This window comes from Cataglyphis hispanica, chromosome 25 (assembly GCF_021464435.1).
Source record: "Cataglyphis hispanica isolate Lineage 1 chromosome 25, ULB_Chis1_1.0, whole genome shotgun sequence".
Taxonomy (NCBI): Eukaryota; Metazoa; Arthropoda; class Insecta; order Hymenoptera; family Formicidae; genus Cataglyphis; species Cataglyphis hispanica.
Window position 1 is genome coordinate 2,036,482 of NC_065978.1, and position 26,657 is coordinate 2,063,138.

General features: G+C 38.6%; 2 long non-coding RNA genes across 3 annotated transcripts in view; one reads left to right on the top strand and one right to left on the bottom strand.

Annotated features, from left to right (window-relative positions):
* The window catches only part of LOC126858483 (uncharacterized), a 182,473-nt gene that overhangs the window by 44,132 nt on the left and 111,684 nt on the right, over positions 1-26,657 (top strand). Inside the window, exon 4 of the long non-coding RNA XR_007688678.1 lies at positions 13,475-13,631. This is a non-coding gene — a long non-coding RNA (uncharacterized LOC126858483). The remainder of the gene's footprint in view (positions 1-13,474; positions 13,632-26,657) is intronic.
* Positions 1-26,657, bottom strand: part of LOC126858484 (uncharacterized) — a 141,849-nt gene that overhangs the window by 34,619 nt on the left and 80,573 nt on the right. The gene's annotated exons all lie outside the window — the stretch shown is intronic.

Below are 26,657 nucleotides of genomic sequence, written 5' to 3' on the forward strand. Positions count from 1 at the left end.
ATTTTTTTATATATGAAATCTAATTATAATTTTAAGATTGCGTATTGCGGAATAATTTTTTTTTTTACACATTTTTTTTTTTACAATTTTGCAATAATTTTGAGTTTTTGAAAAAGCGGATGCTTAGTTGCGGAGATTATTATTATTTCTATTTTGAATAAAATTTTCCTTTAAATTTTTTTTTTCACTTTTCTCGAGATGTTTATTATTAAATTAAATTTAGTTTCGCGGGAAAGATTCTTTATTGCTCCATAATTGAATGCATTTAGGACTTATATATATATATATATATATATATATATATATATATATATATATATATATATGTGTGTGTATATATGTATATCTTTTTGATTTATTTAAATCGTTGAAAAGAGGATGTTCACAAGAGACATCATCCATGTGGACGCATCGGACCGGACCGCAAATTTGGGCGTACGACGTCGTCGCATCATCCAGAAAGGGATGGTGTAACACGGTGGGGAGGATAGGAGATCGGTTCGGCAATTCAGAGCTCGTGCGAAATGTTGTCAGGCAATTTTCTTGGCCAGTGCCTCCGAATGCCGCAGATTTCCATCTAGGTCCGTCCTCAGTGCCGGCGCGTACCGGCACTGTGTATTGGCGGTGGGTAAATACACCCTTTTCCATTCCTCCCCCCTGGAAGCGGACGCTCGTAGCGTCCTTCTCTCCGCCTGGTCTATCACCGTGTATTCCCCCTCCCTCCCCGCTCCCCTCGCCCTGCGCATCCCTCGGCGTCTCCTCCGTCGCGCCAACCACAACTGTGATTATAATTCGCAGCTCTGACAGAGCCACCCGCTCTCCTCGTTCTCCGCTACCCATCTTCCCTTCCTTCCCCCTTCCCTCCCCACACCCTCTTCTCGTATCCCACGATCCACCCCATTCACGACGCTGGACCGGGGTTCGGACGTTGTGTAAAGGATTATGCACGCGGATTTAACTGATGAATCACATTGTCGTCTTGATTCGCGGTGGCGTTAATTTTCGATGCCACACCGCAATGCGCGCCTCGGCAATTGTTCTTGCTCTCAAACGATCCACGCGTGAACATGCTCGGATATAAAGAGTCCTCTTATTCATCATATAAGTATTACTCATTTATGATAGAAAAATCAAAGAATAAGTTTTAAACAATCTTTAGTTATCCGATTAAAATAAGAAAGTCAAAAAAATGTATGAAAGAGATTTTTAACATATAAAATATTAAATTTCGATGTCTTTGCAGCATTTATTTATTTATCTATTTTACTATATCGAGCATTATTATAAAATTATACTTTTATACACTATCTCATTCAAAATCTGAATTTTATTATTTTTAATGCAGAACATCGAAAGATGGTTGAAACGTAAGAATTATGCGGTGCGTCCTTTAATTAATTTTTTTTTATTAATTTGTATGCATATCATATATATATATTACCAAATATAATTATCACTGAATGGCTGTTTATTACTTTATTCAAAAGAATATTTGAAAAAAGATTAATATCAATAATAAATCAGCCACACATCAGTCAATCCGCGACAAATCAGCGGTTTCAATTAGTCAAACAACGACTGACGCGTATACAGAAAACTCGTCTCGCTTAATGCGCTGTAATAAGTATCGTGATTGCCGGACGTTGATTTGTCGCCTGCGACGGCGATCATTCATCGCGGATGTTTCTTCGGCTAGTTCTAGCTTCCGCTAGTGGCTCGGGCTTCGATATTTTCCCCTTCGCAATAGTGTACAAAGCCATACCATCGAAGCCATCGGACAAACAGTTTCCATTCGTTCGGAAACGTTTCTAATCTGCCAACACAGCGGATCAATGAGCGGCGGGCCGAATTAACCGCTTCCCGTTTTGACAGACCGCGATACAGCGGGGCTTATTAATTTTGCCAATAACGCCGCGCGAGGGTGCCTTCTCTCCTGGCACAGATGGTGTATCACGAGTCAATATACTTTTCCGCCACGAAACCCTCGCTCTGCGGGAATACGTGACGAGTTCTGAATTTTCGTTATGACCGCTAATCATATCTTTGACCTGCTCTATGCTCGTCGCATATGCTTACTTGCTTGATGATGAAGACGCTGAAACGAAATGAAATGAGCTAAATATTAAGAAAAAAATTATAATATTATTTATATTATAATAAAGTTTTGGAATTAGTTTAAGTATGTGTTTCAGAAGATTAATCGTTATTTTTAATTTTAATTATTTAATGGCTTTTTGGAGGCTAGTACCAAAGCTATTATTGTATTATTATATTATAAAAGAGATCTGTTATATTTATGATGATAAGATGTGCTGCTATCTTGTATATGCAATTAACTGGCATGTGATATTTATTCCTATCATAATCTTATCATCATCAATTATATTTCGCAGAATGTATTGCGAAACAGCATCTCGCGTAAAACAATATTATTCCATGCCCGACGTTCATTCCTCTCAAGGGTTACCGGGATCGTTGCAAATCTATATTTCACTTAAATATGACGGACCGTTCGCGCACGTACTTATACGCGACATGCAATGTACCCGAACTCGTCTGAATAAACGACGACGACGACGACGACGAGCAGAAGCAGGAGAAAGAAAAAAAGGAAGAAGACGACACAAAGAAGAAGAAGAAGGCGTCGAAAGGAAGTAGTGGAGGGAGGAGAGTCACGAAGGCGGGAGAGAAAACCGATGCTCCTGCCAGAGTCAGGACACAATCGTGGACCATGGACCTACGGAGAGAGGAGAATAAAGTAACCTCTCCGTACACGCGCATGTATGTGCCTCTATATGCGAGACGAAAGAGAAAGAGGAGGATATAAAGAGGGTACCGCGTGTAAGCAAGAGAGAAAACGAAGAGAACCGCGGCGGCGGCGAAGGTAAAGGGAAACGGCGGAGGAAGATGAAAGAGACAGAGATAACGAAACCGCGCGGGAGGGCGAGACAAAGATGAGAGAGGAGAAGAGAGGAGAGAAAGTGGGAGAGGGAGAGGGAGAAAGAGAGAGAGAGAGAGAGAGAGAGGACAACCCCCTCTTCTTTCTCGGGTTGTGAACTCCGAACGCCGGCGATATCTCGACCAATCAAATCACGCCGCGGGCTCCGCCTTTTATCATTATTTTACTTGTTTTCCCTTTACTTCACCCTCATTGGATGACATTCCCCCGGCCATATCACGGGACAAAAAAAAAAAGGTACCCGCTCCCAGAAGAGAACTCCATACTTCCTCCCGGCATCTGGTGTCCTCCGGTACCCTCTTGGTACCTCTACCTTGGTCCAGCAAACGCGCCTCCTCCAAGGGGGATTCCTCTCCCATCGCACTTGCGGGGGACTCGCTTACTGTCTGTCCTTTGCACGAGCAAAGCTTAACTCTGGGACTTGTACACGAAACTCTGACGGCATCATGGTTTGACTTTGTGCCCTCGAAACCTGAGCCAAAAGCGAGTTTGTAAATTATTATGCTGAGCGATTCACCTTTGACTTTGATAAGTTTAAGAGGTCACAGTAGTAGTTGCATCTATGTAATAAAATATACGAAAAATCCCGATCTTAAAAAACAAAAAATGAGAAGAAGAGAGAGAGAGAGAGAGAATCATTATATTAATTACTAGAAAAAAATACGAAGAAATATTTTTTAAAATATTAGAGATAATGATTTGTTATTATTCAAGAGAGTACCCGCAAAGTATTATTTTTTAAATATTTTTTTGCTTTGTAGTTATTTATCTAATTATTTAATTATTTATCAAATTATTATTTATATACTTGTATAATAATACATATCTAAATACATTGAATCTATTTTCTTATGGATTAAATTGATGATTTTTGATTATGGAATTCTCTTTCATGGAGAAAGTTACAATTACACGAATGATCGAGGACTTGGCTGAAAAATCGATTTGATTCGTGAGTTCCTCATAATCGTGAGATGAGAGAATCGACAATGAGAATTGTGAGTATCACGGTATTTGCAGGTGAATTCGTCTAGTGCGTCGGGGATGTGATTGACGAGATTCTCTCGTTAAGGATTACGTGATTCGTTGATCGAGATTGATGGTTTTGGGATATGAATACGTAGACAAATATATATATATATATATATATATATATATATATATATATATATATATATAAAATGTTATAGTTTGGTAAAAATGTGACCAATAACTTGCAGATGATAGCATTAAAGCATGAAATTGATGTCACTCTGGCATTTACTCTTTATTTGTTGTATATTCTTATAATTTAAATAAATTAAATATAATATAAAATATTGTCAAAATTTAGCAAATCTTCTCTGAATTATTATTATTAATTCTATATAATTTTGAAATAATTAGCTAGATTTCTGATGACAACAAATAATTTGGTTTAAGATATATCTCATTACACACACAACGCACAGTTATATCCTTTCACGATAGCGCATTGTCGAGGTGAACGATGCATTTCGACAGGAATTTCGAAATTTTTTCGGCAGACACTTCGATCGGTGTGTTTCTCGTGGCAGGCGGATAGCGATTTGTTCGAAAAGCAATATAGCGGGTTATCACCGTTGTGGAGGAGTACGAGGCGACGAAGGAAGCGGATGAGCGCGCGGGACGAGCGTAGGGACCCCCGAAAGGGGGAAGGCATGAGGGGTGCCCTTTTCCTGAAATTTGCATGAGGTATTAAAGCGCGGTGGCTGCGTTCACCAGCGAAGCTCCTGTTTGCCGACACCGAGTGCGGAGGATCAAAGGCCCTCTGCCAGGCTTACGTCTCTGTTCCCTTCGGGAATGAGTGATGGTGAGGCAGAGAGAGAAGTAGAAACAGAGAGAGAGAGAGAGAGAGAAAGAAAAAGTAGGCAGAATGAGAGAGAAGGAGATAGAGAGAGAGAGAGAGAGAGAGATGAGAATCAAGAGACAGTCCGAAATAGAGCAAAGGGATTCGCTTTCGGCGTGTCTCTAGGCAAGCTGTCGTACGACAGCCAACTTTAGATCTTGAATATCGTGGTCTTTGTCGTTAAATCATTGATCGTACGCCTGATTTCCTTCCCCACTGCGAGATTTCAGTTATGTTACAACTGTATTATCGGAGATTTGAAGAGATGCGCTATCAACTTCGTCATTCACATTTATCGAAGATTTCGTTCTTTGAAAATTTTCCGTGAAATTTTCCGCACTCTTTATGAATTGGATTTTTGAACTAAGAATTACGCGCGTTCGAGTAAATATAGAAGAATTATTTGTATACTTGTCTGGGATTTATATATTACTGGGATATTAATAATAAACTTTGTTTTTTATATAATTTTATATAAATTTTTGCTATAAAAATATAGAGTATACTGGATATCGTGAGATAATTTTTTTATTTAAGGCCTAAATACACTCCAAAGGTAATGGTAGTTTAGAAATAGAAGGTTCTCTAAAAATTCTCCGCTTTTAACTACTCAGCGATTTCATGCGCGATAATATTAATGGTGAATAGAAAATAGCAGATACAATTAAATCTTTAGCGAATTAATTGAGTCTTCCGATTCCCTGTCCCGTTATTAATTCGCGGCATGAAGAGAAAAAAAGGTATGTGAGCGCTGACAACGAATCCATGGGCAGTGAGCAAATAATATTCCAAGAATGTTAACGCGCGTAATCGCATCGTGTCCCGTAAAAAAGTTAGCAAGCAGTGATATATGCCGACGAGGGCACGCATCGCATAAATAAGGAAGGCCTTGAGCCGATTCGTTGGCTATAACGGGTGAACTAGACCCACGATGCCTACTCGCTTCTCCTATTCTGCAAGATAGAAATTTCGACTAACGTAAGTGATTCTTTTAAAGAAAAATTTGCCAAAGATTATTATTCAATATCTTTCTTAATGCGTTGAGAGAAACGATGTAGTCCAATGTCCTCTTAAAGCTCGAGTATTAGCATAATGTAAGATTTACATGCGACCTTTACTATTTCACTTTCAATAATCTACAGAAAGTACTTTTATCTTATTATCACACTAAAGCATTTTAATCATTAGTCAAGATTAATGATTGTTGCGGGAATGTTAATAACGTTTACAGATGTCACAAAACATTTCTTTAGCAGGTAGTATTGTTTGTTGCAAGAAAAAATTATTATTTCACTGATTAAATATTTTTGCATCGAATCTTATATCATCATAGTTGAAATAATTCATTGCATGTTAGAATTTACGGACGCACAGATGAAGTTAGCGTCTCCTTCTTCCGGTATGCTCACCGGAGTGATTCACGAGGCGTAGGATCGCGGCGACGGCGTTCCTCGCGACAGCCGGGCGGATGTCAAACCGCATTTTCGGCGAGCTATCCGCGGCATACCTTAGCTTCCAATTCAGCTGGTAGGATAAGGGTAAGGGATATCATTCCGCCAGTTTCGTCCTGTGTCGGCCAGTAGGCAGGCAATTCTGGCTAGCGAGGCAAGCACGGGAACATGTTTGCGCGGGAAGGGGAATGCGAAAAGGTCGCGGCCCGCGCGGGCCGGACCGCCGCGTTTTACAAATTATTCAATTAGCCCCGCGAATTAAGGTATGCATATTCATCGCTCTCTGATACGCGTATGCGCGCTTCCTGCGAAACACACACGCACACATTTATTATACCGGGTGGTGCGGGCGGGTTCTCGGACTCCACCCCGGACGACTGGCCACCGCCGACGTCACAGCGCATAAACAATTCGGACTCGTGCATCCGCGCGTTAGACGCTCTAACGAACTCGCAGCTGCATCCGAAATGCATCCGTTTTACCAGCGATGCGCGCGAAGGGGGGGAGGAGGGGGAGGCTACGGATCGGCCGCCCGCGGTATATTTCTCCGTGTTCGCGATGCAGTTGCGTGTTGGAATATACATATATATATATATATATATATATATATATATATATATATATGTACAGTTTATATATGTGTGTGTGTGTGTGTATACGCTGATCTCCATGCAGCTCGGTTCGTTTTTCGAGTTGGCTTGTTCGCGAAAGACTGGGAAGAGGGATTGGGAAAAGATTTATACGGTATATCGCGTTGTTTTCTTCTCCTTTTTTCCTGGGGTACGCCCTGGATGAATCTTCGTTGATATAGACTGCTGTTGATGTCGTTAAATCGATATCATCATCCCCGATATTTTTACAAAGATCAGAGTTATCCGCCATTTCCAGGAATTTTGAAAAAAGTATAATTTTATGAATGTTGTGACATTATTCTCTCAATAAAAGAAAGTTCAACTGTAATAACAATTTTTAGTTTTTTTAAAAATCTAGCATTTTTTATTTTATATTTTCCGCGTTTAAACTTATTACTAAATAATGATAAAAAAGTTGATAATAACTTTCTATATTTTTATTTTTTTCAAAAATAAAAAGGTATGATTAACCATATTCTCTTTTCTCTTGAGCATATTTGACTTTCAATTCAGTTGCTCGCATATCAAATCTGTTTTATGTGATTCAATATGTCACTGTTTTCTCATTCAATATGTCACTGTTTCAATCTGCGCAGCTCGTCTCTCAGGCGTGTAACGGAATCGCGTTCTGCGTATTAATGTCGCACGCGTCGCTCCGTCGCGTGATAACCGAGCGAAACGTAAAGACCGAAATTAATTGGCGACGCGCGGTGTGCGCAAACCACCGGTAGGCGCGCGGATCCGATGCGGTCTCGTATTATTATTTCTTCTGGTAGATAAAACCGCAGCGGATAGCGCGACGGCGCAGCAAAATAAAATATCGTTGTACGTGAAATAGGCGAGCGCGTGCGGGGCGGAGTCACGGGTCGGGGGTTGCGTTTAAAACAACGCTCGAGAAATGCACATTTTAATCGTATCACTAATAGCCCGACGTTTATAAGCCTCGCTGTGTCTCATGAATACGCATGTTCCTCCCGGTGACAACGGTACAAAATTAATGAACGCCAGAATACTCCGCACCTCGGCCAAGTCCGGATGCGACGTTCCGCTGGCGGACTTTTTCCGCCCGCGAACGGGACCGCCCTATAACCGCTGCCCTTTTCGAAATCGTTTTTCCTCGAGAGACTCTTTCTCTCTTTTTTTTTTTCTCTCTATTTTAATAAGCGTTTTTGCCTCGACATTTAATGATGAATCGCCGCGAAATCTGTCTGCGAACGTTTCTTTAAACGTCGCTATTTATAAATGATTGTGTACGATAAATCAACGATATGTAAATAAACAAAAGATTTATACGATATTATTCGTGCTGTGATAAGTTGTTATCTTGGCATGTAATTTACTTTGTCAATATCACATTGCAATTATGTATACTGGAACATTGCAAGATGTATTAGCACTCGATAGTAATTCATTATTCATCACGTGTATTCGAATATTGTATATTCATGTGAAAAAATTGTAATAATTTACGATTTAAGTAAGAGAATCAGTTATTTAATCGTACAGAGATTAGAATTTCTAATTGACGTGTACTTTAAATTGTCATGTAGATTTTGATAGTACAAGAAAGCGGCGTGTATGAAGGCAAATCAAATGCATATTTATGCTCTTTTTAACGATGATTCCGATGAATGATGAGCGTCTAAATGTTACGTCTAAGAAGAGAGTCATCATCGCGTCGTTATGTCGAAAAAAATGATATTAACAAGTGCGCGTTTGTCGGAATAGAAATTTACATTATACAATTGCAGACGAATTACGCGCGCACAGAGCGTATCTACGTAAATAGTCGGATATAATAATTCCGGTAATTGATACTCTTGTGTAAATGTTTCGTATGTAATTATGCTTAACAACGTTAATAAGCGCTTGAATGGCGAAAATTTATAGAGCGTGTTATAAGTTTGTTTCGACGTTAAGAAATTATCTGCATAAGCTAATTAATTGTGCGCGTGATTAGCGGACGCCCATAAACTCCCATGCTAATATCCTTTTCTTATCGGTGCCTTCACCGTAAACGTTGATTAAGTGGCTTTAAAATCCGAGATTTAGAGTGAATCGAACTATAAATTACCAGTGTTCTTAATTAATTCCACCAATTGACATTAACAATATCGTATCGAACTTCTTATCTGCTTCTTAATTGTGTTTTAAATATGTTACATTTATTTACGAATGGATTAAGTCATGGATTTCTGATTATGCTAAGATCTTTTTTTAACCATTTTCATCGATAAATTAGTATTCGGTGTGAAATTTATCTACAACATCTTTGATTAGATATGGATCTTTTTTTTTTTAACATTACATTGCATGTAAAAGCGATTAGATTATAAAATTATGCTCTTTCTCTCTCTCTCTCTCTCTCTCTCTCTTTTCTGTTTTATGCGGCTTGCGGAATGAAATGAGAAGACAAATAAACGAATATTCTCAGTTAGAGAAACAAGTTTTCTTGTGTCTTCTCGCAATACGTATCTTTCGTGCTTATTTTAATATGAGACACGTCGCGTAAGTACACGTTGCATAAAATAGCAAATATCGGTAGGGCTTACTGCCGTATTATGCCGACGGCTTTATTACGCGACATTCTTGGAAAGAAAAAAAAATACAAGACCAGGGGTCTCGAGGTCGGCAGATGTCCAGGATGTCGCTGTTATAAGTATCTACGCATATCGCGCGGAAACGATTCTCCATTATGTATAACTATACATGTATGAACTTTGGTGTCGTCAAAAATATGGATGCCGTTCATAAGGAGCAGCTGGGGAACGAAAATCCCGCGCGGATTATCTAGACGAATGTTTTGCTAGAGATATATACGTACTGCCGTATAGAGTTTTTTATCGGTTATCAATGAACATATATATGTATATGTATGAAAAAATATTTGGAAAAATTCTTGATAAAGATTCTTGGACATCTGGCAGCGTTAAGTATCAATTCACATAGATGTCAAGATTGTTAGATAAAGTTTTTCATTAAGAGAAATATTTTATTTGTACCTGAAAACAAGCTTTGTAATACAAATAAAATCATTTTGAAAATAATTCAACGTCCAGTTACATGAGTCGTCATAAGTCGTTAGCGACCATGCGATGCTAAGCGCAGGAGTTAACGATCTCTGTGGATCGTTGGCAGGTAACTTTTTTTCGCGGAAGAAAGAAAAGCGCGGGCGAAAGGGCCGTGGAACAAGACTAAAGGCGAGGCGAGGTATTTCCAGCAAGAAGCACCGCGATTAGAGCGATTACAGACTAGGACGTGTGCGTGTGGAACGGTTCCATATATCTAGCCAAGCCTTGCGCAACCTGCGCTCGGTCTCGCTCTCAATTAACGCAATTACTCGCTCCCTCGTCTAATTACCTATCAAACGCAATTATTATTACACGCGCGCCTATAGTCGTCTTTAATGAATGTTATTAATTGCTTTATGATTTTTCCTTTGCTCAAGTTAAAATATGTCGCGTATATAATCATATTATTATCCGTTCTTGAGAAGCCATCGTTATTCTTTATTCTTTTCACGAGAAAAATCCATCGGGCAAATTAAATGTTTCTTCGAGCAAGAAATGGTGGAGCTCGCACCCAAATAGGTTTAGAAACATTAAAAATTGGGTTGATTCATTTTTTCTTCAAGCAAAATTGTGGAAACGTGTATGGCAAAAGACAACTGTTAGAAAATAATTATATAAAATGTTATGAAATAATATGCGTTGCTTTTCAAAGACGATGATAGCTTAAGCATTGAGGGTTAAACACACTGCTATCCAAGCAGCAGGTGATATCGAAATTGAAGAGCCGTAAAATTCCGAGAGCGAGACGAGTGTGTGACGCTGGCCAAATAACAGTCGGGATGTCCCGTCACGGACGCTTTTAAGATATGGTCGTTTCCCCTAATTTCTTATCTGCCAAGGCCAATTTGATAGATCGGCGATAGAGAAAAGTAGCCTTCTATAAAACGAGGCAACCTGCGAGCCACGGCGGACAGGTGCATCGTGTCAGGATGCACACCCAGCCGGGAGAAACCGAGAGAGATAGGTACCGACGCACCTGACCAACGATGCGGCTATAACCGATGCGGTGTGTGTGTCTCTATTACCAGCAGCCTGCGCGATTTTCCTCGCGTAAAAGCGCGAGAATACTTTCGTAAATCACTAGATAATTACGGCTCTGCACGATGCACGCACGTTATTGCGCATCACGTACATACCTGCATGAAATCGAGATTACGACGATTATCGGCCTATAGAAAAAGTAAAGCTAATTAAACTATTAATTATTATTGTCGCTGCCATTATCCTTTTATTTTCCTTGATGAATCGATATTACGAATTTACGGTAACGAGGAAATCGTGTGTCTTTGCATTTCTGATTAATTTTATATGATATTAATTATGTGATTATTAGAATGTTAACATGCGATACATATCGTGTGATATAATAAGGATTTTATACCGTAAGAATTAAGGGAATCTTCTATCTCTTAAATTTATTGCGACAAATTGACTTCATCATTTTGAATTATAAATTTATAAGCTTATAAATTCAATTCCTTTCTAATAATAATTTTTATCAGTGATGCTTGTTAACTTCTGTATTTTATTCAACATTATTAAAAAAATAATATATAATCACAAATAGTAAAAATATTTTTAGAAAAAATTACACTCCTTCTCTCTACAACAATTTTATATATAAAAACTTATATATAATTGTAATTACGATTACTTATTAACTTTGAAGAACACAATTTCGGCATTTCGCGTACTTTGGATATTTTGGTTGAACTGCTGCGGTGCAAGAAACAAGCTCGCGCTCCGTTAATACATACGTGTAGCACGGCACACGGTTTTTGAGCGAGCGTGACTTCCACGTTCCCACGAGACGTAGACTCGACTTTTGTCCCATGATCGAGCAAAGCGAACGAACTAGCGAGCATCCTCCGACGAGTCCCGGACGTTCGCGCACGCACTCATGACGGACGGACGAACGATGGGCACGTACACTAGAGAACGTACACGTGTATGGTACAGTCCGAACCGCGAATAAGTCCTCGTCCTCCTTTACGAGAAAATGGTAGCGTAAACGTTTTGAAAAATTAGGAAAGAAAACAAATATATCTAATTTATATTTTAAATCTATGTTTTTGTATCTCTAATAAATTTATGGTTAATTTATGTGGGGAGATGTGTGATGGGATAAATTATATAAGAATAGAAAGGAAGGCCGAAATCATTGGTATGATTTCCGGTAAATATCGCTGCGATTCACCTTGAATAAAAAGATTAGGCAACACGAGTTTGAATAACCTTCTTCCAATTTTAGGAAAATTGGAATCTACAAAGAGAGCTCGCAAAACGTTTTGCGCCAGGTTATATTTTCGACCAGGTGCTTTATCTAATATTGGCCGTGATTTAAAGCGCGATTGAGGTTTTATGCGGCCACGCGAGACACGAGTCCCGGGTCTATTTGTGAGAGCGACTGTATGCACACGTGATAATACACACGCGAGCACACAAAAGATTCAACTTTACGTATGGCGGTACGTGATATCAGGTTGTACGTGGGTGCTGGACGTTTTATGGCTTTCAGTGGACTCGGAAAGAGCGAGTTTTGCGATGTCTCTTTTACGAGACGGACCGTGAGTTTCTCGCCAGTTTGATTCCGTGATGAGTATCTTATTTGGGAGGGGCGAGTTTTATGAAACTTTTGTCTGGCGCGTTTCCGCGACGGTTACTTGAGAAATTGGCTCGAGAGAGACGTAATTAAGACGCTCCTTTGCGCTCCTAAGATTATATTAAACACTCAACATTATTTGTTATCTCAATGGGAAAAGCGTGAAAGAAATACGAGATGCTTTCTTTTTTTCTCGTCATCATAAATCACTCTTGTATGAGGCCAATTAAAAGAGGCGCGGCTCTTAAATTTTAGCAGTGCGTAGCCGGAACGTTACGCACGTAACGTATGCGCTGTTAAATTAGAAGAAATCGAGAGATAATTATTAGCACACGGAAGGATAGCCGATATAATCATAAGAGAGTCTTTGAACTGATGTAGAATGGAAAAGATATTCTATGTCTATGATATTCATTGTGCGATGTGTATCGATCTGCATTATACGTTCGTCGTGATTGCGACTAGAAACACAAACATTAATAAATTATTCAGAAATTAAACTTATATTTAATTAATGTATTCAATTAATAAGGCCAATCTCACGATTGTTGTCAACGCGTTTTTATTTTCTTAATTAATTAAAGTTTGTACAGAATATATGAAGTGTCATCCGCTTTCTCTCGTGCGGATAAAGAATCTGTAAAAGTTGAGAGAAAATAAGCAATTAAATCGAAACATTATATAATTAACAAGTACGAGTAAATAACATTTATTTGTTTTTTTTTTTATTTTTATAGATAATATTATAAGCGATAATTTAGGATATTTTATCATAATGTTTTTGATCAATGTAGGGAAAATACCCGCAGCTGCGGATTCAATTCCGTTTATCTGCCCAATGAAAAAAAAAGCTACAGATATTTTATTGATTTTTTCTTTTTTTTTTATACAGGCAATGGACGCGCAGTTTGACCGCAAGCTCGTTACGCCTGTCGGAAGTATAAATCAACCGCAAAGTTATTCCGCCGTGCTGTCAAGAAACTCCCCTTAGGGCACCTCGCTGGAAACTGCTACCACCTTCTCATCCGGGATATCATTTGCGCAGATATGTAAGTCTTTATTACGTCCTTTACGTTTCACGTAATTCTATCGTAAACGATTTATAAAAATCGTAATGCGGAAATAACGTAGCGATTCCCTGTCAAGTTTATCGTTAGTTTCGATTTTGAGATAAAATTCAATTCTGTTCGAATTTTCTCCATTATCTCTTGCCCAGACCGTGTGTTGCACGCACTCACGCTCAATAGGTATAGCGAGATATGAGCGGCAATAGCGGTGCCCTCATAACACCCTGAGAATTTAATTGTAAGATTGCCGCGTGAACAAGTTGCATTTTCTCGATAACAAAGACGTAAGTAATGATAACATGGTAACGATCCCTTCTTCTCTTCTCCATCGCCAGTACAGTTATCCGCAACGGGGAAAACGATTTCCTAGCTAATAAAATCACAAGAAAGATAAAAGATCCGCCGTGTATGCCGGTTGTAATGAGCCCAGCCTACGCGTAATACGTAATTACCGATGCGGCGAGATATCTGATAATTGTTACGGTATAATTGGCGCACCGGTAGTAATAATATTTCTCCGATAATTCTTCGTCGTCGCTTCTCACGGAGAAACACTCGAGGGATATCCGGAGTTTTCATTTTCCTTTGACAGGATTAACTTTTTTTTTTTTTTCTCAAAAGCATAGATGCATATATACTGTTAATTATCGTCGTTTGACACGAAAAGTAAGTACATATAACAATAAGATTAGGTGTATTATTACGAGCACGTGAAAGGGCGAAAACTTAGAAAAGTCGAGTTTCGAGTAAACCCGGAATCGTAGGATAATCCGAGATGATCGCCTAATAGCTTTAGGAAAGAATCGACTGGGGACGACTACTTTAAATTACCATAAGCCCCAATTCTCCCCGGTAACGAGCGGAAGAAGCGACGAGACCCCAAAAGTGTTGCAATACTAGCCACCGCGAAATAAGAGGAACGATAAAGATCAAGCGACGATTTTTGTATACTCATATTTTTTTTATATCATATCTTCATTTAAAATCAGCATTCTTGCTACATATAAATCATAATACATAATTGACTCTATTTTGGCGTGGTGTGTATGTTTTTTTTTATGAATTCTTATTCATATGAATTTTAACCGCTTGAGTCCGGGGAAGCGCTATCGCGCTTCACTTGTCGTATGCCAAAAAGACGGCGCAGCGCGATAGCGCTTCTCCTGTTTTGTATCGAGAATGCGAAGACGCTGCTGTTTGTAGTATACTTTACGTCATTATTGAGAGCAGTTGTAGTAATATCGGTAGCAGTTTTTATACATTTAACTCAGTTGTGGCTTTTAACAATATAAGAATTAAAATAATATACAGTAGCAACCCACGGCTCTGGTACATTATTGCTTATCACTGTGTGTTATTTATTTATTAGTAGGAAAAATCTTTTCGTTGTTTTATAGGAATTAGAAATTGTTTTCATTTTTTTACCAAGTGTTATACTGATAATTACGAAATACACCATGTCAAGTTCTGATTCATCTGAAAGTGACTATGTTATGAGAAGTGATAATGAAGAGTATAGTAATGACCTTGAAAGTGATAGTGGAAGTGACATCATCATTCGTTCTAAGAGATTACGAGTTATTAGTGATAGCAGTGATGATGATGAAGTAACTGCAAGTACCTCCGATGACGATATTATTGATGAGTTTTTACCCGTGGACACAATTTTTTCGAACGAATCGAATACTTTTTCTGAAGTACCTGGTCCAAAGCATGCTTCTCCTCCTGATGCGAAACTCTTTAGAAAAATTGCCTGGGCGAAATTTGCGGCAGTGTGATGTATGCAGTAATAAAAATGGTAATGGAATTAAACGATCCAACTTAATTTGCGCTATATGTAAAAAAGGAATTCATGGAATTTGTGCAGCAAAACATTTTTGTTATAAGTGAAAATAAAAAAATTTTTTGATCAAAAAAACTTGTTACATAACAATTAGTGGTAATTATAACCATTTTCATTGTTTCCCAAAAAAAAAATACTACGCATTTCATCCCGGACTTTTAACATAAGAAATTTAGCATAAGAAAATTCTCCCGTACTCAAACGGTTAATATATATTTTTTAATAGAAATATGAAAAAAAATATCAGACTGGAGGGAAAAGGAAAGATTGTTTCCTTTTTGATATTTTTTTTTATATATCTTCATCAGTCTCTTCGTCACGTTTCATGAAACAACTTTAGGGGTCCATCGTTAGAAGATGCTTAACAAGATAGTAGATTCAGATGCAGGATGCTCTACTCCTTGACTATCAATGACTTAGTGTTACGTAATTGTGGTTATACTGTTAATGCATAAAGTATTTATATATATATATATATATATATATATATATATATATATTACGTTTTTAACATTAAATAATTATTATATTTATTAAACAAATTTTCATCAAAGTTTATGCTACTAGATATGCTATTTAAGTGAGGAGTATTAGGGATGCGGGTACGAAACGTTTAACTTTAATAAAATGTGCCTCTACATTATTTTTTATTTACGATTGAAAAGTATAGTGGAATTAAATCTTATCTTAGCAATGCTTTTAATATTCAGAAAATATTTCAATAAAAATTAAACTAACGTAAAAAAAAAAACAAAACACCGCCGACGGTTGCGTAGACGGAGACAACGCGGCGGGCAATCTCGCAGGTAAAACATTGAATGAAAAGACCAACTCGAAGATTTGTAGTGCCACTGCTTTTCGTCTCGCAGGCCTCTTCATGGCTGACGTATATGTTATTCGAAGAAGTGTCTTCCTTCCACGAGGGGCAAAGGGAGAGGGGAGGAGGGGGGGGGAAGGGGAGAGGAAAGGACAGAAGAGTACACTCGCGGAATACCTAACGACTTCGGGAACTTTGGGACGTGGGAGGGGTGGGGGGAGGGGGGGAGGGAGGGAGAGAGGGATCGTGAGGCCCCGGTGTAGAGGTCCCGAAAGTCGCTGCACGTCGACGAGAGGGAAAAGAGAAGTCAAGAGGGGCCACGAGCAAAGGCCCGTCGCGCGCACAGCGTTTTTTGCGCTTAAATCTCCTCTCGTCTCGCCTTTTATTTGGGCCAGACGGGAATTCGGCTAAATGCATTGATTAAACTGCTGACATGGTTCGGACGGCCCGGTGGCCGCTGCGTCTTCGCGGATCCCTTTTTTTGCCCCGCCCGTCTCCCTGTCATTTTTGTCCCGCCGCTTTGGATCTCGAATCGTAACTCGTACCTCGACGACGCGCTCGTGCGATTAGCGAGGTGAGCGTTGCACGTTTACTAATGTTTCGAAACAAATTTGATCAAGTCATGTTGCGTTGATATAGTTACATACTTGCCGACGATTACATTATCATTATCAATTATAAGAGAAAATTGCCAATGATATGATTTAAGAAAGGATAGAGATATAATTTAAATACGGTCAATTAATCATAAATTAAATGATCGTAGAAGATTAGATGACATATACGTAAAAGATCTAATGTTTCTAATGTTTCTGGCTTGCCAGAATTATATTATATTCGATTAGCATTTACATAGTATATTGTCGATACTATCATAACATGTGTGCGAATCGATAACTGGCGTGTCATTAATATTCCTCTAATACAGCGTAAATGAACGGCTTGTAAAAAATATGAACAGAACGCGAGGGATACTTCAAGATTAAATTGACAGGTAGTTTTGCTTGCAACGATAGAGTGATTGACTAACTCTAAAATAATCGATGCCGTATAATTATAGAGAGATATATGAATCAGATATAATAGAAATTATTCATAAAGAGAATCGCGAATTCTCGATATAGGCTTAATTAATTTATATATTATTTATAATATATATATATATATATATATATATATATATATATATATATCCTCGCTTGCACATTTATAAAACAAAAATTTAGTTAGTCAAAGTTGAACGATTAGGCGAATTTATTTTTCTGTGATCAACGAAGAACCTATCGCTTTTACAATGACAATCACTTAAATACGGAAAACACGGCAGAATCGCGGCGTTACAAAATAAAGTAGAAACAATGCAGCCCTTTCGCAGATTGTTCAGCGGACGAGGTAAGTTTGGCATGCATCGCTCGCTCCTTCGAGCAGCAAAGAGCCATCTATGGAATTACCCCGATGATTAATGGTACGGCTGGCTCGGGGCACCCTTCCACCTTGTTTTCCAACCCCGTCCCCCGTCCCCCCCCCCCTCTCCTCATCGCCTTCCTGCTCTTCTCTCTCTTTTTCTTTCTCCTTTCCCTCCCGAATATCCGACCGCCTACGTCTGTTGCGGCCTCCGCCGACGTGCTACCAGCCACTGGCCCACCTTGGGCCCAACACGGCTCCGGGGCCTCGGAACTCGTCGTGCACGAGCCGGCCGACGAACTGTGTACGGTTACCGTGTAAAAAAGTATACAATGTTAAACCCGCGCGTTGCCCGTGCGCTGACCGTATCTCATCCGTCCGTCTGTCCGTCTGTCTGCCTGTTCCTCTCTTCATCCTGTCTTCCCGATTTAATCTAGATTAAATATTTAGATTACTTTGTGCATCGTAACCGTGAACTTCATTGAGTTGCCGCTTGGCTCATCACTTTTGTATATTTAGTCGACGTGGCGTTGCTGCTTGCGGATATTTAGTGCCATTTGCAGATACGCTTGCGAGGGAACTGCCTCTGCTCGTTTGAACTTTCAATAATTTAGTGCACCAACGATGCACACGTTTATCTCTATTTTGTCTTTTTCGTAATCTTCACACTTAATTTTGCCACTACCGTCATGGAATCCATTTCTTTTTTTTTTTTTTATAATGTTTATTCATGCGCAACTTTGGATCATTTTCGCTTATACTATATCTGATTTGACAGTTTTAAATGCGATTTTACAAATATTTAATTCGGAAAACGATTTTTAATCAATACTCATTGAAACACATTAGGAACTTAATACTCGCAAAAATTGTTTTATCTGAAAAACAAAAATTATTGTGCAAAGTCACTTGTCTTTTACGAAGTCGTACTGCTGGTCTCGAGGTAAAAAGAGAGAAGCACGAGGAAATCATAGGCACAAATATGAAGGACAGAAAGGAGAGAGTATACAACGATATGACTCAGGGCAAAGTGGAGCGGCGTCGAGGAAGAATCGGCCGGTGAGAAAGAGAGAAAGAGAGCGAGCGATAGAGAAGGCGAATTCGGGATCGCATGTCGGGCAACAGTAAGACCTCCCAAACAACCCCGACGGAGGCATCTTCCCTGGGAATAGCAGTGATTCCGGGGAAATGTGCAATATCTTCCGTGATCGGGTATTATTACGTTGTGATTACGGGTTTTGATCTAGGCTAGAAGCGTCCACAGAGACTTTCCCCTCTCCTTCCCTCCATTCCTTTTTCCCCGCCAGCACTTGGTGCACCGTCTCGCTGCTGATATTCGGCCGGCGATGCATCGATGATGCGGCTAGGAACGAGCTGAGGTGGTTACCTGGCGAGAGGGAGGCAAGGAGACGACGGATTGTCCTCAGTCGCCATCGTCGCCGTCACGTCGTCATGCGATTCGTGACGATCGCCACCGTGAATCGCCGTGGGAAGCTACGTAGCTTCCATTCCATAGTTTTCTTTCTTCTTTTCTCTCGATACCTCGTCTTCTTCATTGAAAGCGCGCTCTCCGTGTCTTCCTTTCGATTACAAGCGATAGGATAATGAACGATCTATGCCGTTGCCTGCTGCTCTTTTCCTCTCTTCCTCCTTCTCCTTGATAATTCTGTCATAAAAACGGCCCATGATCCCTGCTGATCCGTTGCTCACGAGATTCGATCGAATCTGATAACTGTTTCGGCCGGCACGATCGAGACACGCTCCAACTAGCGCCGCTTTATAATTAGAGTACGAATTGCACGTATTTTTTTATGTCCAGTTTACTGTTTCTCGAGTTTCTCTTAAAACGTGGAACTTCTTTTGTTCTTTTACTTTGTCTTTCTGAAATACTAAAGTACAGAATTTCTGTAACATCGTTTCCAATTTTAATTTTCTCTCGTAACAGATACAACATTTTATATAAATAAAAAATTAGTGATTTTTCATCTTAAAATTAAAAATAATTTTAAAATCTGACGTGATGGAACAATTTGGATCGCAGCATTGTTTTTTTTTGTAGCTGTGAAAATCTATAAGAAACACCTACTCTGATTAGAGTTACTTGACAACAATTTTTTTTGTCGGCCTGTGTTATTGTTTTTCTTTTGTTACTCTACAGATGATATTGTCAAATTTCAAGTATACTGATTCATATATCTATTTTTCTCTCACTTAATCGAGATTAGAAAATATCAATCCTCACCCAAGAACCGATATCCGCGACTTTTTAATCGCGGTTCTTAATCGCGACGGCAGGAAGTGCATCCGTGGAAGAGACGTATATACAACGTGGAGAACATTATAGTATATACATAGGTATAGTTACAGCCGTTTTAGAGGGTCGTCGAGAGGTTTAACGACAAGCAGCACGCGATCACGCGTCGCATGTAGGTTCGCACTTTGGGACCCGAGATTGCCGAGGGAGACATTATAAAACCATGAGACAAAGGGTGGAACGAAGTTAAGTAGACGGTGCAGTTTGAGAGGAGCGGGGTTAGAAAGAGAAAGAGAAAGAGAGAGAATGAGAAAGGGGAGAGCCGCGGGGAGAAGCATACATCGGCCCGCATTGCGGAACGATGCGCAACAGCTGCACCTGACACGTCATTTGCGTGGAACGTGTATCAGCACCGACGACGGCTAATTATTATTCCACGTGCGCGAATGCATGCGCGTTCGTTCGTCCGTTCGTTCGTTCCTTCATTCGATCCTTCGTTTGTAAGTCGTTTTTCGCGGACGAGAGAGACGCTTATCCTTTCATTGCGATCTTCGTTCGTGACGGATTTTTTTTTTTATATAGAAACTATAATACTTAATGAATTTCCGAAGAAATCGATTATATTCAGATTAAGCTGTTGGCACGTGTTTACAATTTAATTCGAGATTAAAGTAATTTTTCATTGCAATTCAATTATTCATCATTGTATATATATTTTGTTGTGAATTGTGTTCAAGAAATTTCAAGGATTTTTTAAAGAGATTTTTTTAAATACGTAACTTCTAATAGCTTATCAAATTAATCTCTCGCCTTTTTCTTTTTCTTTTTAAATCCATGTCTTATTGTTAGTCATTATTCGCATTGTTGCGCGGTAGTATATCCACGTTATATCGCGATACACTTCGCAATGTTAAGTTATATCATGATTACGCATTCCCTCACATTTACCTTCCATGTTTCATCTAAAAATGCACGCTACTGCAATAAATGTCACTTCCGTTCGTAACTATACTTCTGACAAGAAAGCTCAACGTGACAGGCGGCCATAAATATAAATGAATCTTGTCATTCTTATTTATCGTGTTATTTTCAGATTGATTAATTATATAATAACGGTTATAGTTTCGTGAAAACGAGATTTGCAAGACGCAATATTTCATATATGATATAATTATCGGAAGCATTATATTTTCGACATCACTTCCCTTTTAAATCTTTTAGTCAGCTTCATTACCAGCACATTTGATGTCTTTGAAAAAATTTCCCGAAATTCACTGTCTTTCACTGAGCGTAGGGATGATAATATAATTATTTCGAATTTCTGACGGCCAATCTGTTAACATTGCGCCTATTGTGTCCGCGTCCATCAAGGGACGCCGAATCACCCCCTAGGCATGAAATTAAACCGTCACCTACCTATATGTCCCGCGTACGATCGCGGCATTCGAGGTCTTCGGATGAAATTGTCCGTCTAATTTTATCACGACGGGCTTTAAAATGATGGAAGGTCTCTCCGGGATAAGCCCGGCCACGTGGAGCCAAGGGGAACCCCGTGGTTGGGCTTTAATAAAGAAGCCCGACGCGGCTGGTTCGCGACGGGAACTGTTGCCTGCATGGCGCGCGTCAACTGTACCGAGGAAATACGTAAATCCTCGGGAATCCTCCCAAGGGACCGTAAAACGAGTTTCAGGGACGATATTTGACTCGATAACCTGTGTTTTACTTTTGCGCGGACTTCATACTCAGATATGGTAATCTTAGAATTAACGCTGTTAATATGAAAAATTAATCTACAAATAGGCAGTGATTATATTTAATTTCTTGGATAACAAACTTCTTCAAATTATGAAAAAAAGAAAGACCGATTTATATTTACTGGATAAAATTACAGACTAAGTAGATTTTTAATGGGAAAAGTTGGAAAAACAGAATTGAAAATATCAGTTAATTGTTTCCTATTTAAAGCAAATATACATTTTTCAAATATGAATATTGTCCGTGAAGAGATTAATTTAAGACATAGATAGAAATGTTATATTTTTGTCCTAGCCTTGGTTTTTGTTTACAACGTAACTATTTACGTCGATAGCAATAATAGACTCTTTATATAACAAGGTACTTTTTTAAAAACATCAAACGCTCAATTTTAAATGCTAAACTTCGATAACGAGTGAATTTTAATGTCTGTCTTTGAAGTGCTTTGAGAAGATAACTACGAAGTATCGCTTCCATTTTACTCTTCGACAAGTATCGTATTTTAATTTAACGTTGTTCAATGCATCGCATTATAGTGCAATTGACATGCGTAAACTGATATCAGAGATATTCATATTCACGCAGTCAGCAATTTTCGAACACCATGTTATTGGAAAAAAATCTCCAACCTAGATTTTCAGTACATAATAAATATATAAATAATTTAGAAAATATATTAAGAATTATAAATTATTATTATTTTAAAAAACAAATCGATCAATATTTTTTGAAATTTAATAGAGTAGATTTACATAGGCCTTTCCATGGTTTTTCAAATATTCCTATGATTTTTCAACATCTTCATTCATTATCATATTGCAATAAATTGTCGCTACATCTTGAAACATAGTTCTTATCGCGCGAAGGTTTCACTACGATCTAACTTATGTCGATTTCTACAGATTTGCGGGCTTTATATCGGCTTTATATGTGAGCACGTTCTCGAGTAACCCGCGGAAGTCATTTGCCAGGCATGATAGGTAATTAGCGCGCGAAACGCCGATCCATCGAGATAGCGTGCGGCCTTCCTCTTACGCAAGAATTTGCGTCGTGTGCGCAAAAAAATTATTGACTACCCATCTTTATCTGTCAGCTGTATCGCGACCTAATCAGCGACGTTGTTGCGTATGCAGATAGATCGATAAGTAGTGTAATACGCAGAACAACGACTCGGCGCAGATTATCAAAATACGCGTGCTACGTGAGGCGTATTTGCGTTTTTCGCGGGTTATCACGCGGAAAAATGGGGTTACGATGACGAAATTGTCGCCATTTAGAGTTTATTTGCAAAATATTAATAATAATCTTTCTGTTAATAAACCGTGACTTCAAATAGCTAATTTTTACAAATTCTTTTTTTTTTTTTCACGATACATCTCATTTTCTATACAAAAGATATATTCTTAGATGTATAATTAGATAATAATTATATAATTATATTTTTGTATATTTCCATAAAAAAAAACAGTAAGCCATAAATATATTTATTTTAATGATCGAATGTACATGACCGAAACTTATAAACTCTCCTGAAAAGCTTAACTGCTTCAAATCTTTGGGAACGACGAATTTTGATGTTACGGGAATTGTGCAACGACAGAGATGACGTCTGTAGGCATTGTTGGAAACGATTATTCGTGCTCGTAAGCGTAATTTCCGCTTTAACATCGCACGCGCTGCTTTTAAGGTTTAACGGTCATTATCCCGGCAATGCGGATTTTATCAAACATGCAAATTGGGTCATAAACGGCTCTGCATTGAAAACAAAGCTTGCAGTAAAATTGCGGCATAGAATCTATATCAAAATATTGGTTTTCTTGTAAAATATGTGAGGAATCGCATCAAGATGTCTACGTTTTGTCAACTATTGTTCTAAATCGAAAAAATAATGAATATTACTCATTATCATTTTAAGGATTAATCTGATTAATTAACATAATACGGATTAATTGACAAAATACAGATAAAATAAAGTAAAAGCAATTTTATTCATCTAGAAACAAATTTGCGATAGATGGAATAATAGGATTTTTAATGAACTAGATGTTTAATCGAGAAAATGTCACATTAATAACACATGAATTATGACTGGGAATTATCATTCTAATCCCTCATCAAGGTAGAAAATGTAACGTGTAGTGCGGTTAGTGATGAAAAGCCGCAAAACGCTGTATAAAGAACCGAGCAACCGCGTGATACGCGGTGAATAAAAACACAAATTGTTGCGAGCGAGGGTAAAACGTGGTTTTGTCATTATGACTATAATTTGCCGGAATTCCAATTGTAACGGTAAAGCCTCAACTTTAAGCCGCCGTTGATTGCACGCTCGCGCAATTCATGATCGACGGGGCACGCGAGGCACGCGTCTCGTAACTTTCGTCTCGGTATCGGGGAAAAAGAGCAGGCGGCAAAGACACGAATGGCGCTAATAAAGCAGTCGGATAATCCGCAAGCGGATCGGTATTTCGGACGAAACGGCCCCATGGGTGGATAGTAACGGCTGCGCCCCATGACTCTGCGCGACGTGATTAAAACTAGCGTCGAATCGACGGTGCCGAAGCCACGGGGGGCTGATTGTCCGGGGGCGAGAAGAGCCGCCTCGTGCTTAGGCTAATTTATCGAGATGTCATCGTGCCATCGAATCTTTATTCGCGGCGTGTCTTAACGAATATGTTTGCTAGAAATTTTGCGTTTTTACATACAGAAATGCGAAAGATAAAAAGATTTCGTGAATAAAAAAAAAAAAATTTATCTTTTTAAAATTACTTTACTTCTAAAAATATCTTGGCTATTTTCTACTATTTTTATTCTGCGCATCCATAAAAAAGATTTACTATCTTTTTAGCTTACATCCAGCAGAGTGAGTTTTAAAATCTGATATACGTCAGACTTCCGCAGTTGCTCAATGCATGTCTTTTCTGAAGAAGCTTAACGGGCGATAAAAAGAAAATCTTACGGTAAAATGTACGACTCATTTTTCTGACGCTGGTATGTCAACATACGCTCTATTGTTGTTATCGTGTTGTGTCGTAGATCGCGATAAAAATAAGATATACACAGGAAGATATACTCGGCGAACTTTGATATGTCAAGGGCATTGGATAAGATGATTGGTTGGTTCGGACAGGTACAAATCGCCGATAAATAGCGTTCTTATTTTAGTACCTCATATCAGTTAAGCGATAATCATTTATGTAGCGACGTTCCAAAATTGACAACTTATTTACATTTTTCCACTATACTACAGTATTATATAATGCTCTTGTTTCTGGGCATGTGATAGAAGGAGCGAATGTCATCTACGTGGTATGTTTGACATCATAATATCAATGTGCTTTTGCATTTTTTAATTAATCTAGAATTTAATATAGACTACAAAAAATAATCCATCATAATTAATCTTCTTGTTAAATGCGCTAGTTCCTTTTCCTTGCATATATTCCATAACAATTAATAGCCTTGCAAAAATAACACTTAATTTTCTCGCGAAACTTCTTTTCCCGTATATATAAACACAGAAAGAAATTTATACTCGACAAATGAATTATTTAAAGGACCATTACATTGAGAGGCTAGAATTGCATAGACATATATGTAATCACAAGAAGTAATCGGGCCGCGTTATATCGTACAAAAGAGAGAGAGATTTTGCATAAAATTTTACAATCTAAATTGAATAATATCATAATGGATGAAAAAATGTGACAGAAAAATACTGCATTACGAGGAATAATTATCTGCCCATATTACGAACCGTTATGTCACTTAAGGAAAACTTAATGATTCGCGAAATCGTCGAGCGATTCGCGCTATCAGGAAACGTTTTTCTTTTCTTTGTCGACATGTAAATCCCAAGGTGGACTCGCGACGCACGTTGCGTCATATTTTTTATCGCGAAGGCACACGCACGTAGCGCGGCCGCTGTTATCGCAAATATTGCCTACTCAACCGCGACCTATATGCATTCGCAATTTTGCTGTCTCGCGATTGGACGCGGTCAGGGGTGGCTGAAAAAAATTCAGATGCGTGGCGCAGATTGGTGGTGAACGATACGCACTGAAAATGGGAGCGCGCTGTTATACGCAGCGCGAATGACATTTGTCGGCAACGTTTTTCGCTCGTATAAAGGGGACTGATTTTATTTTATGCGCGCGACACGACCCGTTATCGCGAATATTACTTCGCCCGCATATTTTTCGTTATACGCACTAATTGCACTCAGCGCGCCGGAGGCTTAACGAAGAATTTACGACGGTCAGGTATGGCGAAACGCGCAGCAGCGCTCTACCGCTTTTCCTTTCATCTAAACAATCGCGTATTTTATTCTCTCTTCCGACGTATACATGCTATTTCCGGCTCGAAAATTATGTCGCACGATAGCGCGCTCGAAGGAAATCCGTACGGACGTCGTAATTCTGTTCTCTCGAGATCCCTCGTTTACGATTGCATTTTTCATTCGATTGGTTTCTCTGAGCAGTCGATGCTGGAATAAGATAACAATGAATTTTATTATATATTATCCAATTTTATGAAAAATCTCAGTAATCTGGATATATCTCCGAAGATATACATAAAATAAAATATAATTAGTACATATTTTTTAATATATTATAATACCTAATATTCTATATTTTATTAGTATGATTCACAATTAAAAATTTTATTTGTTCTTATTAACCCTCTATGGGCCGAATTTTTGTTTTAAATCCTGTCCTGATGTTAATTAAATTTAAATAAATTTTGTTTTAAATTTAAAAAAAATTTGTTTTAAATATTTAAATTGTTTTAAATATTCACTATGTGACTCTCAAGTCACGCGGCCTATAATGTTCGCATAATTATTTGAAATTAAAATATCGATAAATTGAAATGTGACCTGAAAGTTACACGGGCCCATAGAGGGTTAATTTGTAGAATATAAGAAAGCCAAACATA